The 8956-nt window shown below is 42.4% G+C and overlaps 1 pseudogene; it reads left to right on the forward strand.

Moving 5' to 3' along the window:
- Positions 1-1919: 1919 nt before the first annotated feature.
- LOC147709883 (uncharacterized) lies at positions 1920-5603 on the forward strand (annotated as a pseudogene).
- The last annotated feature ends 3353 nt before the right edge of the window (positions 5604-8956 follow it).

Consider the following 8956-nt stretch of genomic DNA (forward strand, 5'->3'; position numbering starts at 1 on the left):
TAGAATACCTTTAAGCTGTAATTCCTGATGAAAAGGAGTAGCCGTTTTATGTTTTATATCTTTGCAATGGTAATGATAAATCCTCTTTACTGGTAGTCGGATTTAACATTACTATTTTAGGAAAGCTACTTTTAGAAAGTGTACCTTTCTCTGCTTGTACTTCTCTATGTGCCTTACACCCTGTCTCTAATACACGTCTGGCCTAGGTGACCGACCCCTTTGTGTATTCCTTCTAGAGAGCTACAGACACTTCAAGGGTTGGGTGTGATTTTGCACTTGTCTGCATCCATCTGCATCCCAATGGATTTTTCTGGGCAGATGGAAGGAAGGGGCCCACTCTTACCTTTCACAGGGTAGTAGATGGACCCCATACAAAGGAATGATAACTCCCTTTGGTAGTCTGGAGTGAGTGCTGGGATTGGAAGAGATACTGGTGCACTTCAGAACCACTCTTTGAAGTTTCCCTCACATCAAAGGCACATTTGGATGTAAATGCGGAGTCTCTGGCCCCATCAAATCTGACACTTATGGATCTACACAGAACCGCTGACAAAAGACTCAATTGGAGTCTTGGTTTCTCCTTGAGTCTACACTCCGCGATAGGAGGGCGTCAAGGAAGGATCGTATTCCCTTGCTCTGCCTATTGCATCTTTACATTGAAAGTGTAATCTAGAATTTCTTCAGTGCACTTGTCTATGTGGTCAGTTAAATGTCTCATTAAATGCCAATAGATTTTCGTGATGGAACTGCCATTTAAGCTTATCCAGTGTTTTTTTTTTCTCCAACAGGTGAAATAAATGCAGTAAAGAACAAAAAAGGTGAAGGCATTAAATGTGTTTGTTTGTACTTGTATAGCGCACTGCTACCCAAAGGTCTCGTAGCGCTGTATTCATACCGCTGTGGAACCCTTCCTGGTTTTCCTGTGGATTGTCCACTCCTGGGCACCCCCAAGGTGAAGCCAGGCATCCTAGCGCTGTTAGGGCCGTTGTAGAGATTAAGCAAGCTCTTGCCCAGAGTTGCAGAGTGGGATCCATGATTAGAAGAGGCACTGAGGCGAGAATTATCAGGTCAGAGGGAAATTGAGTCCAAGAGCTGCCGAGGCAAGAATTGAACCCTGGTCCCGGGCCAGACCTCTGCATCAAGGTCTGCCACACTTCTCCATTAAACATCACTTGTGTAGGAAGTGATGTAAAAACAGTGCACCTCGAAAATTCTTCCCTTGAAGGCTAATGCCTCGCCAAAGTCTGTTTCTACAGCAGAAAACCTAAACTGCCCAATGTGGTCTGTACTTGACTCTTAGGGATCACCTGGTATACATTGACGAAATAACACACTGACATACTGAAGCAAGTCTGATAAGGTTCTCATTACGACTGAATAGCTAACCTGGATCAGAAAGAACACACAGAAGAGAACCCGTATGAATATCTAGAAAGTGACAACACATTTATTAGGGAGAGAAAGAGCAAGTGCAACATCAGATAATCATACTGGAGAGGAACCATATTGATTGACTGATTGTGGAAACATTTTCTTTGCAATGAAAGACCTAATGTAGCATCAGAGTGTCCACCAGAACCCATGTATATGTACAGAATGTAATAAAGTGTTCCATAGGAAGAAGAATCTAAGGCAGCATTACAAAATCCACACCGGATAGAAACCATATGAATGTATTGACTGTAATTAAGTGTTCATAAAGAATAAAAACCTAAAGCAGCGTCCACAAATGCTTACCGGGGAGAGACTGTATAAATGTATAGAATGTGACAAAGCATTTGTAATACGTGGACAACTAAAACAACATCACAAAATCCACACTGTGGAGAAACCATCTAAATGTACAGAATGTGACAAAGCATTTATAGCAAAAGGAAACCTAAAGGTACACCAGAAAATCCCACACTGGTGAGAAACCATATGAATGTACAGAATGTGATAAGGCATTTATAGCAAAAGGAAACCTAAAGCTACACCAGAAAATCCACACTGGGGAGAAACCATATGAATGTACAGAATGTGATAAGGCATTTATAACACTTGGATGGCTAGAGCAACACCAGAAAATCCACACTGGCGGGAAACCATGAAAATCCACACTGGCGGGAAACCATATAAATGTACAGAATGTGATAAGGCATTTATAGCAAAAGGAAACCTAAAGCTACATCACAAAATCCACACTGGGGAGAAACCATATAAATGTACAGAATGTGACAAGGCATTTGCAAGAAATGTAGATCTAAAGCTACATCAGAAAATCCACACTGGGGAGAAACCATATAAATGTACAGAATGTGACAAAGCATTTATAGAAAAAGGAAACCTAAAGGTACATCAGAAAATCCACACTGGTGAGAAACCATATGAATGTACAGAATGTGACAAAGCATTTATTAGAAAAGTAACGCTAAAGCTACATCAGAAAATCCACACTGGTGAGAAACCATATGAATGTACAGAATGTGACAAAGCATTTATTAGAAAAGTAACGCTAAAGCTACATCAGAAAATCCACACTGGGGAGAAACCATATGAATGTACAGAATGTGATAAGGCATTTATAACACTTGGATGGCTAGAGCAACACCAGAAAATCCACACTGGCGAGAAACCATATAAATGTACAGAATGTGACAAAGCATATATAGCAAAAGGAACCCTAAAGCTACATCAGAAAATCCACACTGGGGAGAAACCATATGAATGTACAGAATGTGACAAAGCATTTTTAGCAAAAAGAAAGCTAAAGCTACATCAGAAAATCCACACTGGGGAGAAACCATATGAATGTACAGAATGTGATAAGGCATTTATAACACTTGCAGGGCTAGAGCAACACCAGAAAATCCACACTGGTGAGAAACCATATAAATGTACAGAATGTGACAGAGCATTTGTAACAAATGGAGAGCTAAAGCAACACCAGAAAATCCACACTGGCGAGAAACCATATAAATGTAGAGAATGTGACAAAGAATTTACAAGAAATGAAGCTCTAAAGCTACATCACAGAATCCACACTGGCGAGAAACCATATAAATGTACAGAATGTGACAAAGCATTTATAGCAAAAGGAAACCTAAAGCTACATCAGAAACGCCACACTGGGGAGAAACCATATGAATGTAAAGAATGTGACAAAGCATTTCTAGAAAAAGGAAAGCTAAAGGTACATCAGAAAATCCACACTGGGGAGAAACCATATGAATGTACAGAATGTGATAAGGCATTTATAACACTTGGAGAGCTAAAACGACATCACAAAATCCACACTGGGGAGAAACCATATAAATGTACAGAATGTGACAAAGCATTTGCAAGAAATGGAGATCTAAAGCTACATCAGAAAATCCACACTGGGGAGAAACCATATAAATGTACGGAATGTGACAAAGCATTTGCAAGAAATGGAGATCTAAAGCTACATCAGAAAATCCACAATAGGAGAAACCTTACCAATGTACAGAATGTGACCAGGCATTCATTAGAAAGTCACATCTAATGGAACATCAGAAAGTCCACTTTGGGGAGAAACCGCATCAATGTACAGAATGTGAAAAAGCATTTAGAAAAAACATAGAGCTGAAGCGACATCAAAATATCCTCTCTGGGGATAAACCATATAAATGTACAGAAGGTGACAAAGCATTTATAACACAGAGAGAGCTAACACTACTTCAGAAAATCTACACGGAGGAGAAACTATATGAATGCACTGAACGTGACAAAGCATTTATAACCAATGGAGAGCTGAAGCAACATTATAAAATCCCCACCAGAAATAGACTATTCAACTGCACTGAATGTGAGAAGGCATTTATTAGAAATTCGCATCTTATACAGCATCAGATAGTCCACGTAGGAGAGAAACCCTATGAATGTACATAATGCAAAAATACATTTATTACTAGGCAAAGATAACTACTACATCAGAAACCACACTAGTGAGAAACCACATGAATTTACACAATGTGACAAGGGATTAATTACAAAGCAAAATGTAATACAAGATCAGGAAGTTCACACATGGGAGAAACTATATGTATGTCCTGAATACCACAAAGCATTCATAATAAATGGAAAACTGAATCAAAATCTGAACATCTACATGGCAAGAAATCCAATGTATGTACAGAGTTTAATAAAGTCTCCCACAGGAAGAATAAGCTAATGCAGCTTAAACAAATACACACCAGGGAGAACCCTTATTAATTAATAGAATGTGACAAGGTATCGATTACAAACAAAATGTAATATATCAGAATGTTCACACAGGAGAGAAACTCTATAAATGTATTGAATGTGACCACGCATTCATAAATGGAGAGCTAACTCGACATCAAAAGTCAACCGTGAAGACCGCACTGAATTTAGCAAGGCAATTATTGGCAAGGGAGAGTTAAAACCACATCAGAAAATCCGCACAGAAAAATCTATATGAATGTCCAGACTCAATCAATAAATGGGTATTAAGCACAGCAAATCATCAGTGAGGTTTTCAAGGTGCTCGGTAAGGAATTGTTGTCCGGAAGGGTCGATCGGTTGAACAGCCAGGTCTTGAGTCCTTTCCAGATTCAGTGATGAGGCAGATCTCAGGTGCAGGGGGAGTTCATTCCAGGTCTTTGCTGCCAGGTGGGAGTAACCACGGCCTCCGTGCCAGGTGCTTTAGACTCTCGGAGTTGAAGCTAGGAAGAGGGAGGCGGACTGCAGGTGTCTGGTGGAGAGCCTTCTAAAGATCTTGCGGCGCATGCACATTGTGAGGAAGCAGATTGCGGAGATCATGTTGATTTGCTTCTTCAAAGAGAGCTTGTTGTCCAGGACAATGCTGGAATCACCGGGCATGGTCGGTAGGGGAGGGAAAGAAGCCAGATTCTACTTACCCCGATGCATTGCTTCAAGGAGATACGTGGTTACTGAAGATGAGGACTTCTGTCTTGTCCGTGTTCAGTTTTAGGCAGTTGTGCTTCATCCAGTTGGTGATGTTGGCCGGTCACCTATGTAAGTTGTCTCTGGAGGTAGTGAGGTGGGTCTAGTCGGTGTAGAAGGTGACCTTCAGCCCGTGCAAACTAACAATGTTGGCTAGGGGTGTCGTGTAAGTCTAGAAGAAGGGGGGCTAACTGAGGATCCTTGTGGGGTGCTGCAGATGATGTCCTTGGGTTCGGGAGTCGGGCGGGAATCTGATTGTCAGTTTTTTTTCTTGTGAAGTAGAATGCAATCCATTTTAGGGCATTTCCTTGGATTCTGATGTGGTGTGCTTGTCGATCAGGATCTGGTGGGAGACCATGTTGAAGGCAGCTGACAGGTCAAGGAAGATGAGGGCTGCAGTCTCACGAAGGGTGCTGATGTCATCTATGGCTGCTATCTGTGCTTTGCAGCCGAACTGGAAGGAGTCCAGGAGGTTGTGCTCCTGGTGTCTGGTCACCTGCCTTTTGATCGACCTCTCGAAGACTTTGGCCAGGAACGAGAGCAGGAGTATCAGTCGCGAGTTCTTCAGCTGCTCTAGGTCTGCTGAAGGTTTTTTCAGGAGGGGTTTCACTTCTGCGTGTTACCACTCTTCCAGGAAGGAGTCCATGGCTATGGATCTGTTCAGTGGTTTTGTGAGCTGTAAGCTGATAACCTTGCTTATGAGATTAAAGATAAGGTGGGGGCATGGATCAGTGGGTACCCCACAGTACTTCATTATACCAGTCTTGGTAGGTGAGAGGAGGTCGAGTCTGTCACTTGCGGACAGCTGAGATTCAAAGTCCCTGTAGATGACTGCAATCTTCTAATGGAAGTAGTCAGCAAGCATGTCCCACAGATCCCAGAAGGGAGTTATGATATTCTCAGTGGACGCAGGGTTGCTGAATTCCCTAACGATGGCGAAGAGCTCATTGTTGTGGTTTGAGCTGATCTCTATGCAACATGTGAGAGCACTCTTCTTCGCTTCTTTAAGGAAGAGGTGGTAGTGGTTGATCGCTGTCCTGAAGGTGGTGTAGTATACTGGATCCTTACTGGTACTCCATATTCTTTCTAGCCAACAATAGCCTCATTGAGAGGTCTGAAGTTCCGGGGTAAAAAAGTTGGCTCACTTTGCAGATTCTCTGATCTTGCTCGGCAGGGGTGACATAGTCTGTGATCCAGTCTGTGAAGTTCTTGATGGCCTGTTTAAGGTCTGGATCTGTGTCTGGTCAGTTGGCAAGGAGAGTGTTGTTCCAGTTCTCATCTGAGACAATTTTCAAGTTGTGCTGAGGTGTGCTGGGTGGTTTTGTTTTGTTTTCTGTAGCGTTGTGCCCTGTGATGGTGAAGTGGACAATGGAGTTGGTCGGTCCAGGTGAGTTCTGTGACATGGTGGTACTTGATTGTTTCGCTGGAGATGAAGATGGAGTCAAGCATGTGCCCTACGATGGGTGTTGGGTTGATGATGAGGTGGATGAGGCTGATGTTGCTCATGCTTTCTATTAGGTTGTCAGTGCTGGCATCGCTAAGGTCTTCCATGTGGAAGTTGAGATCTGCTATGAATATATAGTGTTCGGAGGCAATGGCGAGTTGGGTGATGAAGCAAGGGATGGCTTTGCAAGACTCGGGGCGAGTTCCTGGAAAATGTCACAAAGTGTTCTTAATGAAGTAACCATATGAATGTACAGAAAGTGACAAGGCATTTATTAGAAGGGCACCGCACAGCCACGGTACCATAGGAAAGCCCTCCTTGGGGAGGAACCAAATAAAGGGCCAAGGGTTGTTGTAGACAAATCTAGGACACTATTGTAATTTTCCCAATTCATGCCCAAATATAGATATAACTTATATCCTTATATATTACCTACTGGCGGTCGCCAGTGGGTATATATACAGGGATGTGGAATTCCTATAGCCCGACGCCCGGGACATATTGTTTGGGGTCAAGGGCAACAAGTTTTTATGTGCATTTTGTCCTTGGGACAAGTAGGCCCAGCCCCCTGCAGCACAAACCCTTTGTCTGCCAGTTTACAGAACCACATTGTGGCTCAGGGAAGGGCATTCTCTACAGTTAAGTTAAAGAGTGTGTTATATGTAATGTGTGTGTTAATACTGTTCAAACTTGTATATATGGTTCATTAACGCAAAGCCTTTATTATTAGGGTGAGCACTAAAAGTAAATGTTTAAGCTCAGCCTGCACTTCTGACGGTGGTTCCAGTATAAAAGTGTACACACATGTTCAAAGTTTAATAATATGAGGCTCTGTATAATGCACCCAGAATGCTCTCTGGTTATATGCAAATATTTGCAGAAGCTTGAAATCAAGAGTGATGATTCTTTGCTTTCAAAATAGAACGTTCACAAAAAAATGCCTGTAAGAAAAGAAAACATTTAGCTAAACTACTGTAAGATTTTAGGTACCCTATCTTTGCAGCATCATTTAGTAACATGTTGATGTATATTAGTATTTCCCAAAAATATTCAGAATGGAATATCAGTGTTACCAGTTTAAATACGAATATGGAGAACAAGAACAAACAAGCATTGGCAAAGCTAAAGGGTCTGAAATTGGTGGTCAGCCTTTTGGTTTTGTCAAGGTGTGACTTGTTTAGGCATGGTTTTTGTAAAACCTTAACAGTGTGGGAACTGCTGGGTCCTCACCATTCTAACAAGCCAAGCATTGGCAAAAGCAAAACAAAAAATGTTGGTCTCAGCACACTTTGCCAGAGCGGTTCTGGGCACTGAACAAAACTACTTTGTGTGCCAATATGCTTCTTCTAAAAGAGGGAAGATACTGTCACTTACAAGGACGCCAGCTGATAGATGAAGAGAGACAGAATAAAAAACAAAAGGTCATGGTTGATTGATTGATTGGCTTTATTTCGATATATGCAATATCTTAAAAGCAATACAACAGATAAAATAGTCACAATATTTACAACATGTACAACACCTTTACAATGAAAAGGAATAAAAGCAGTGACATAATTGAGAACCAATAAATACAATTAAAATTAGGATTACATTGAAAGAGAAAGCCTTTTAGCACGAATCAACCAAGACCATTTTAAAAATGTAGACATGCCACAAACCACCAAGGCGGATGTGTCAGACAATAAAATCCGAAGGGCCACAGAGTGCTGACGAGTTCCTAAGAGTCTGCACAATGGTTTAAGCCATTGCCTCCTGGGAGCGGAATAGTCTGGGCATTCAAAGAGAATATGTGCTACTGTCTCGACCCGTTTGGAACAAAGGGCACAGTAGGGGGACGACTGGGAGGACGATTTCCACCGGGATACCAGGTCACTAACAGGTAAAGTCCCCACTCTAAACTTAAAATATAGGGCCCGGTCAAAGGGAATAGAAATCATGTCGAGGTATGGTTCATAAGCCACCACGTCTTTGAACTTCAGAAAATCTGAGGTGGAATTACAGTGACGTGGGTCGACAATGAGTTTAGAATTGACCCAATCCCAGTAAATTTTCTTTAACGTGGCTTTGGGAGGGGCAGAGCGAGTATCCAAGACATCACCTAGTCCCAGTTCACCCAAAAGGCATTTAACATCCCTCAGCCATTTCATCCTGTGCCAGCCTCCCATAGCCATAACTTCAGACAAGGCCTTAGCATAGGAGGCAAGTTCGGGCACCCTCCAAAGCCGAGCCCACAAAAGCAAGGGACGAAGTCGTGCCTGGTCCGCGATTAATCTACAACCTAGATCCAGCAACACGGGGACTGTGGGTGTGCTCCGAGGGAGAGCCAACAGATCTTTCAGGAATTTGGACTCAGATTTTACTAATACATCCAAATTACCTGTGCCCCACAACTCTGCCCCATACAGAGCTGCACCGACCCCTCTGGCTTTGTAGATCTCCACAACTGGGGCGATAGGTTTTGTTGTGGAGGAACGTTGTTCCCTAAGCAGCACTCCTCCCACCCTTTTGTGGTTAAGCAGCATCTTGTGTATATGCGGAGTCCAACTCAATGAGTCACTAAGGCGAATTCCCAGGTAATCG

This window comes from Lissotriton vulgaris, chromosome 6 (assembly GCF_964263255.1).
Source record: "Lissotriton vulgaris chromosome 6, aLisVul1.2, whole genome shotgun sequence".
NCBI classification, from domain to species: Eukaryota; Metazoa; Chordata; class Amphibia; order Caudata; family Salamandridae; genus Lissotriton; species Lissotriton vulgaris.